Consider the following 8550-nt stretch of genomic DNA (forward strand, 5'->3'; position numbering starts at 1 on the left):
TTTTAGGTTTCAGATCTAAATCACAGGCCTAATCCCTTCCTCCCACGTCCTAACCTAAATTAGCTTTGGGTCCCATCATCTACTAAAATTTCAGCAGTACCCACCTTTGTTCCGTGATATAGTCTTCCTCCAATATTCCTAGACCAGTTCTTCTCACATCCATCATTGTTGTGGATAATATAATAATCTAAAAAAGGGAGCCGCTTTATCAAATTGACTGTTTCTTAGTGGTTATATCAAAGATCTAGGTTCAAATATCATCATTAATCAAGGCTTTAAAAGCAATGGATGGGGTCATCTCATTTTCTTTTGGAATAAAGTACACTGTGTAATGTTGAAAAATGGTAATTTACAATGCTCAAGATAGTGAGATGCCCCACTATCTTGCTAATATTTAAAACCTTGCCTTTGTCTATGATTTGGGCTCTCTCGGGAAGAGTAATCTCCCCTATCCTCTTGTTGTGCAGCCTAATATTCCAAAGAAAAAAAATAAATCTTAAAAAATACATATAAATTAATCAAATTTAATATATTGAACTGATAACTTGAAAAATGGCAATTTACATACATACTTATTATGCGTCCAATTCCCTATAGGTTGTATTAAAAAAAAAAACTACAATCATGAACTTTAATTGTAAACGGAACTGTTCGTTCCACTGACCGGCAGAGAGGGGTCGCTGTCTCCGTCGCCTTCCGCATCTTCGTCGTGTCTCCATTGCCTTTACTTTTCTCGTCGCCGTCTGCTATGGCTACAAAGGTCGAAGAGAATGTGAATGAGAAGGACCCTCGAACCCTCAACGAGGACGATATCGCCCTCCTCAAGACCTATGGACGCATCTTTCTGTCTCTTTCCTTTATTTAGGTGCATTTAATCTTTCAATCCTTGTTGGATATCAATCTTGAACCCCACATTTGTTTTTATACTGCTTCTTACTTTTTTTCCCTACTGAAATCTTCGTTGTTCTAGGGTTAGGTTCGGCTTAGACTGGTAGTTTCAATACTTTCCTTCTGTTGCCTAATGATGAGTTTATGTACTTTTTGAAAATTAAGCTGATTAGAGTTCTTCTTCTTGCATAGGGTTTTGGGTTGGATATTGTAGTCTAGAATTTCATTTTGTCCTGTGATTTACAATCTATTCTTTTCTTTTTTTCTTTTTGGTTTAGATATGGGTTTTGTACAGTTTGAGAAGTCTACTTTCTGCAAAATGATATAGAAGCATGAGCCCAAGCCTAGAGCATGCATGAAGCTTGAGTCTCCTCCTTGGTTGAGCACCAAATTATATTGGGTCCACAAAGTTTTAACACTGAATTACAGTGGGTCCAAGATTTTTAGCACCTAGTTATATTGGGTTCGAGTGTTCAACGCACAATTGCATTGAGTCCTAGTAGCGTTGAAGTGTCCTAAATTATTTGGAGTCTTTGTAATAGGTCTATGTGTCGTGTAAAAGAGTCTTAGCTGCTTTGGACTCTTAGTCATGTGTCAATTAAAGAGTTCAAGTTGATTAGGAGTCTTGAGTTTAGGAGTTTGGGTCCAACATTGGATGCATCTAATGTTAGATTGAGTCCTGAATTTTTAGTCCAAATTAGAAAGAGTTTTTGAGAGTTAATTGGATTGTTGACTTGGTCCAAAAGGGGCTGAATTTAGGATGGAATGAATGATGTATGTAAGGTCTTCTTGGGCGTTCATGAAGTCCATCTTATGGGCGTGCGCAAGTTGAAGAAATCCAATGTGAATCCTATTCCATGTGTCCCAGATTCCATGCACCAAGACAAATTCAAAGTCTAGTACGAGTCTTATTTAAGTTGTGGTTGATTGAGTCAATTGGAGTTTGGGTCCCAACGCCATGAAACCACATTGAGACAATAACGTTGATGAGTCCTTAATTGATTAGGAGTTGTCTATTTGGTCCATGTGGCATTTGAGGAAGAGTCCTAGTTGATTTGGACTCTCTTCCATGCACCATAAGGAGTCCTAGTTATTTGTGAAGTCTTAGTTGGTTTAGTTGATTTTGTCAAATGATTGATTTGATTTAAAATAGTCTATATTTAGTTGGAGTTCTAAAATTCTGGTTGTAAGAGTTCTTATTTTTCGAACCTCTTACTTTATATAAAGGGAAGGTTGAAGAATAAAATTTAGAGATAGATTGATTTGAGTTTAAAAAAAAAATTGAGAGTGATTCTCTTTTTTCTTAGAGTGCGACGCTCCATCCTCTTTCCTTGTTGAGATGCCAAGCTTTCGAAGAAGTTGGTGAAGATAAGACTCCTTCTCCTGTTTCACGCCAAGTCTTGAAGAGTTTAAGTAGAAATGAGACTCTTCCACCCATCCTCTTTAGTTATCCCTTTTTTTTTATGACGCCAACCTTTCATTCTCACGTTACCTTAATTAAGAGTCCTAGTAAAAGAAGGATTCTTTCCTTTTCTCATGCCATCTTAGTATTTTTTTCTCATGCCATATTGCTTTCTCATGCCAACCCTAGAGTCCTAATTCCATTAGGACTCCTAATCACTAGCCAACCACAAGTCCTTCACGTCCTAACCTAATCCCACAACGAGTCCAAGCTAACTTTCTATTGTCTCCATAATCCATCAGTAATTTCTGCACAAGGCTGAGTCAATCCACACCAATTGAACCCATGTGAACCCCAATTAGCCTTTATCCCATCATCTTCTTTCTCCATCCACAACGAAAACCCTAGCATACCCTAGCCGCCATTGAAAAAAAAGAGAGAAAGAAAATCAGCCGCCATCATCTCCAAATTTCAGCAACCTTTCCATCCCCGTCTATGTCACACGAGTTTCTTGTTCTGTTCTGATCTTGGATTATCATCATTTGATTGTGGTTGAACTAATTTTACATCTTATTGCTTTCATTTTCTTAAACATATATTGGAATTGCATGGTGACAGGGTCTAGGACCTTACTCTACGAGCATTAAGAAAGTGGAGAAAGAAATCAAGGAGATGGCCAAGAACGTCAATGATCTATGTGGTAAGTGTTGGCTATATTTATTTCATCCGAAATAGGGATAACTGGAGAGACACACACAGAGAGAGAGAGAGAGAGTAGCCATCATCGTCGTTGATTATGGGGGAGAGGGAGGAAGGGAGGGGGAGAGAGAGAGGGATAGGAACATGCGAGAGAGAGAGAGAGAGGTTGTTGTCATTTGGGGGGGGGGGAGGAAGGGAGTTAGAGATGGGGGGAGAGAGACTTACTTGGGTGGCGGCGGCGGTGTTTATCATTATCATTGAGCCTATCGGGGGTGGAGACATAGGGAGGAACCACGAACAGCTCTTTGCCTTTTTAGTTCAACGAAAGAGGCGGGGAGAACCATCAGTTGGAGCACCCAAAAAGGTTGGAAAATGTCTTTTCTAAGTTGCCTACCTATTTACTACTCTCATTGATTCTTTCATAAGGTGATCGCACAGGCAAGTCTAGTTCACAAGTAGTTGTGGAACATCTTTTCCGATTTGTGTTGGTGTGTAATGCCAGTTCCAGTAGAAAACGATCTCTCAAGATGGCATATCATAATCATTCGGTAGTGGACTAGCATAGGTGCTTTAAATAATCTCTCGAGATGACATATCATAATATCTTGCGTAGGTTGTCCCTCGGTCACTTTAAATAAGCTAAACTATTACATTATACCTTATCGGTAGCTGATCGGTTTGGTTCGTTATTTCTGAACTAGCCAATTTGGCACAGTTTGGCTAACATTACCGGTGCCTATTACGTTCTATTTTTAGTTATGTAAGTCATTACCTCTTTGCAAGGATGATAAGCCGCTCTTGCATGGATAGCATGAATCTTATGTTTCAAGTGATATTTGACTCAAGACCAATGTTGACATAGTAAGGTGGACGGAAGATACTAAACCCTATAGAAGTTTTCAATTGCAGCATGGGGGATGTCCTTCGGTGAAAATTATGGGCTATCTCTAGGCATCTTACATAAGTTGAAGTCATGTTATGATGATATTGTTGGAAAACATGACCTTAAATCTTGTTGCAATGCTATTCTTGGAAGCATCGAGGGATAGTTCACCATTTAGGAGTGCAAGTGTCTTTTTGCATAGAGGGCATATCATAATTCAGTCTACATTAAAAGATCTGGTTGAATAATATATGTTCCTCCAGGATGCCTTTGGTTGTGAAATTTGAATGACTTGAAAAATATACTTTGGAGTAATTAAGATTGGGGTTATTCCTAGTTCCAACATATTTGTTGGGTGCATGTAGAGGAAGAAATGTAATGGTTTAATTACAAAAAGTTCAATGAAGAGGGTGTTTCTCTGAAATTAGATTTTTAGATTCATAGAAAAATGGAATTTCTATTGGAGGAAAGACCTTAAGGTCAAATATGGAGAGTAAAAAAAAACCCAATGGTTTCTATCATGTTACTGGCCCGCTATCAGTAGTTGCCATTGGTGGCTTTAACGCTTTTCCATTGGGCCCTTTTTTTCTTCTTCTTCCTTTTTATATATAGATTAAGGGGCTAATCACCACCTGTTTTATCTTATATCCGCCCACCCTTGTGGGCTGGCTCTAACTGGAATCGAATTTTAACCTCTTACCCAAGTGGCAAGAGGTGATGCCATTCGAGCAAGCACTTGGTGGTTATAAACTTTGCTTGTAAAAGCAAAACAGTGACATGTATAAACAAATTTCCACCATCATCTTGCTGCATGCCTACTGTGATAGAGTTTAAGGACTTCTATTTTTCGTCACTTTTTATTCTTTTCTTTTCTTTTCCTTTCTTTCTTTATTTTTTTTTTGTTTTTTGAATGAGCACTATTTTTTCAATTGTTGAAACAACATATCTGCATCTGGTTAACGCTACATCCATAGAAAATGTTCTTTTTGCAGGCAAAGTTTTCCGATATACAGAAAGAATGTTTCCAGCTGATCTTTCAATTGCTTCTTTCCTGATTGATTTGGTTTGCTTCTGCATCTTACGGGATCACTTGCTGTTGTCATGGAGAACTAAGTATATTGTTTTTTTTTGGTCGGGGGAGAAATTCTCGAGTATATGGCAAGTAATGATCGCTAATCGGTCGTTGGTAAAATAACTTACAGGTATGTTGGTGGCATTGAAAGTAGTACCTCTGATGCTGCAAAGATTGATCAGTGACTTGTGACTATCGAAATGGCTTCAGACCGTTCTTTGGACCCTGATAATCCTCGACATAGCCTCTTGGTCATCAAGCTGGCAAATTCCAGCTCTGAATGGAGGACCCAAAATAACTTGAGCCTTCTTCGATGAGGCCGAACCTCATATGCTGTATCTATGATTGGACGCAATCCCTCTTAATAAAGGAAGGGAATAATGTGTGGAATCTGGGATATCCAGTCCTTGTTTTAGAGAGTAAAGTTGGGAAAACTGCATGGAGAACACTAATTGTAGGAATGAGGTGGAACGTGGAAAAACAAGTGTCGGCAGTGCAAAACCCATCAAATTATACAAGTTATTTAAGTGTTGTCATCAGGTGATCTTAATCATAATTGATTGGCCGTCCCCACTCCGAATCACCATCTCCGGTGTAGGAAAAATTTATTCCGAGAGACGTGGTGATATTTTAGGCTTGTGTGGATTTGAAATAGGTCCATTTCAAGCATTTGTTGATCGCGGGTGGAGTCTCTAATTTTATAGGTTAGTTGGATACTTAGGGAGAATGAACTTGCAATCTGCCATCTTGGTTGGTTGGTAGCTGATACTCAGATGATCCAATATCTTGATTTATCTTTGGTCCACATGGTAAATTGGAAGTTGGTGTTGGAATATATATAAGAAGGGCTGAAATATGCAAAGGGTTCTTGTCATGCTCGATTGCTATGTTTTTTTGACGGAGAGGAAGGCAAAGCCACTTGGCCTTCATTAAAAAAAAAGAAGTTTATAGAAACTATTTATAAAGGATTTGCAAAAAAGAAAAACATAAAAGAGCAATAATTTTTTTTTACAAAAGATAATGGTCGGTAAGTAAACTTGTTAAACTATTCAACAAGCTGAACAATCTCATAAGTAATTTGAAGGATCTTTGTATCTTCAATGTGCAACTATATAATCTTTGTATCCTGATGTGAGTCAGCCTTTTTCTAAAGAGATAGATCAACGTCTCTCAACGTGCGGCGCCAATGTTGCAAGGTTATGCCAAAGTTTGAGGTGAGGATCCATCAACTTTTCCGAACATAGATGCTTCCAGCTGAAGAAGGTTGACAAAATTTTGTACAAAACATAATAGATAAAACTTGAGTTTTTTTAAGAAAATCTGAGCATTTTGCTTCTTCCATATTTTCCAACAGATAGCAGCAATCAACTAATTCATAGCTTTTCTCATTGGTTGTTGAAATTTTTTGTTTCTCTATTTGGTCCACGGATCACTAATGCTGGTAGGCCATCTTCTCAGATTTAGCTGCACTTTAATTGTTGTCCATAAACTACGAGCAAATAGGCACCTAATTAGTAGATGGGAGATCATTTTGTTTCTTCTTCCACACAACATACATCTATTACTAACCCATCATCCTTTCTTAATAAGAATCTCTCCTATATATAGTCGATAGCGCAAGCTATATAAAAATTCTCACTTTTTCTGGTAAAGTTGCATTCCATAGGCTCTTATAAAAAGGACAATGAAGGTCACCATTATTAAGAAATTTGTAGAAAGAGTTTACTATAAAACAACCACTTTGTGAGAGTTTCTATAAGAGGACATCGCCAATTCGAGACGGACTTATATGAAAGAGCTTCTTTGAGGGTATATAGTTAATCCAGTTGTTGTCTTGTAAGGGGTCATCTTACTTTAACTTTCCAAGAGAGTGTTCTCCATGGCCACTGTGAGGCAACCGTACAGTCCTGCCTTACTGCATTAGCATAGAGCTCAGTAAACAAAGAGGAGAGCTTTAAGGGCCCCAACCAGCTATCGTCCCACAAGCAGATGTTCATGCCATTTCCCAATTTAGATGACAGATAGTTTCAAAAGGCCTCAAGCTGTTTGTTGTTGTCTTTCCAAATAGGAGATATGCTTTTGAGGCTTTTTCTAATTCTTATCCCAAATTTTTTTCTCCGATAGTAAGCTCTTTGAATAAGCTTCCACCCAGAGAAGTCACTGCCCTATAAAAACATCCAACCTCATTTTGCAAGAAATGCTAGGTTCATTTGCTCATTATATTTAATCCCCAACCCTTCTTGTTCCTTGGACCTACATACCAAATCCCCGTTCACCAAGCAATGGAAGCCACTAACTTTGTCCACTTCTTTCCAAAGGTAAGCACGACACATCTGATTAACCTGTTGAGGATCCGTTTTGGCAATCTAAGCACCAACATATAGTAATAAGGGAGAGCTAACATTACACTATTAATAAGGGTAAGCCTACCCCCCAACGAGAGAAATCTCTCTTTTCAAGCAGCCAATCTCCTATTGATCTTCTCTAATACTGGAAGCCAATATTACTATGTTGAAATGCATGTGTGGTATTTGTGGATGAAAGATATGTTGGGGAGGAAAGGTTGGGCGTATCTTAAAGGGTACCTTTGGCAACTTCCTCCAAGTCCGCCATTTTTTTCTTTTTGGATAAGACTGGATGGATCATATATCTAATATAATTAGAAAAATAAAATATCACGACAAATCTGTCCACGATACTCTTCTAGTATGCTTTGCCGTATAAGAGGCAATCTATGCGCCTTAAGATGTACACTTTCTCGAAATCATCCAAATGTTGTGTAGGAGGGGGTGCACGTTAGTGGTCTGTCCCTGCCTAATCCTGAATCCATCCGACCAGCACGCATCATAGGAGGTTACAAAATCCTACCGTGCCATGAATCCTTGTCCCCATGCTCCAACCATGCCTCCCTCCTCTAGCATCATCTTTCTTCTTCCTAGATTGCTAAATCTGAGATCATCTTTTTTGGGAGATAATTAGCATCATCTTTCGTCTTCCCCAAATAGCTGGGGGCATGAATTCCTTCTACTTTGTTTCCCTCGTCACCTTCTTTCTTAATGGTGAGGAGCAAGATCTTCTCCTCCGTGGTAGCCTAGAGCTTGTCATTCTTTGCGTCTCAATACGCCTAGGCAAACATCTCATGCTTTTCGGACAGATCATGGCGAGGATCAGAACAGATGAACATTTGTTTTATGATGTTCTACCTAACACTAGAAGATTGGATCCACCATGCGATGATGCAATTGAGGCTGGTTGGCGAGTGAAAGATGTAGAGAGCATGCTTAAAATTCTACACCACAGAAAAATATATTTCCACCACATTTTCTAATGATGATGAAAGTTCAATTTGTAGATTATAAGGTAGAGCATGCAGTTATAGACCATTGCACATACATCAACATACCACATATTTGCTAGATATATCTCATAGGTACATATTAGCAATGTCCATAAATTTTCGTACCTTAAAATTTAAGAATATATGCTCTTTCACTAAACAATCTTTTGGTTGATGTATTATTTGTCAAAAAACAAAAAAAGAACAACGAGCATTAGTCGAATTTATTTGCAGATATCTTTGATGAGGACTATGATTTTGGTTTGAAA

General features: G+C 38.4%; 1 long non-coding RNA gene across 1 annotated transcript; it reads left to right on the plus strand.

Annotated features, from left to right (window-relative positions):
• Nucleotides 1-1999: 1999 nt before the first annotated feature.
• On the plus strand, nucleotides 2000-5139 carry LOC120111564. Its single transcript, XR_005512772.1, has 2 exons — nucleotides 2000-2990; nucleotides 4865-5139. It is a non-coding gene; the product is annotated as an uncharacterized LOC120111564 (long non-coding RNA).
• Nucleotides 5140-8550: the final 3411 nt, after the last annotated feature.

The sequence above is a fragment of the Phoenix dactylifera genome, chromosome 8 (assembly GCF_009389715.1).
Source record: "Phoenix dactylifera cultivar Barhee BC4 chromosome 8, palm_55x_up_171113_PBpolish2nd_filt_p, whole genome shotgun sequence".
NCBI lineage: Eukaryota > Viridiplantae > Streptophyta > Magnoliopsida > Arecales > Arecaceae > Phoenix > Phoenix dactylifera.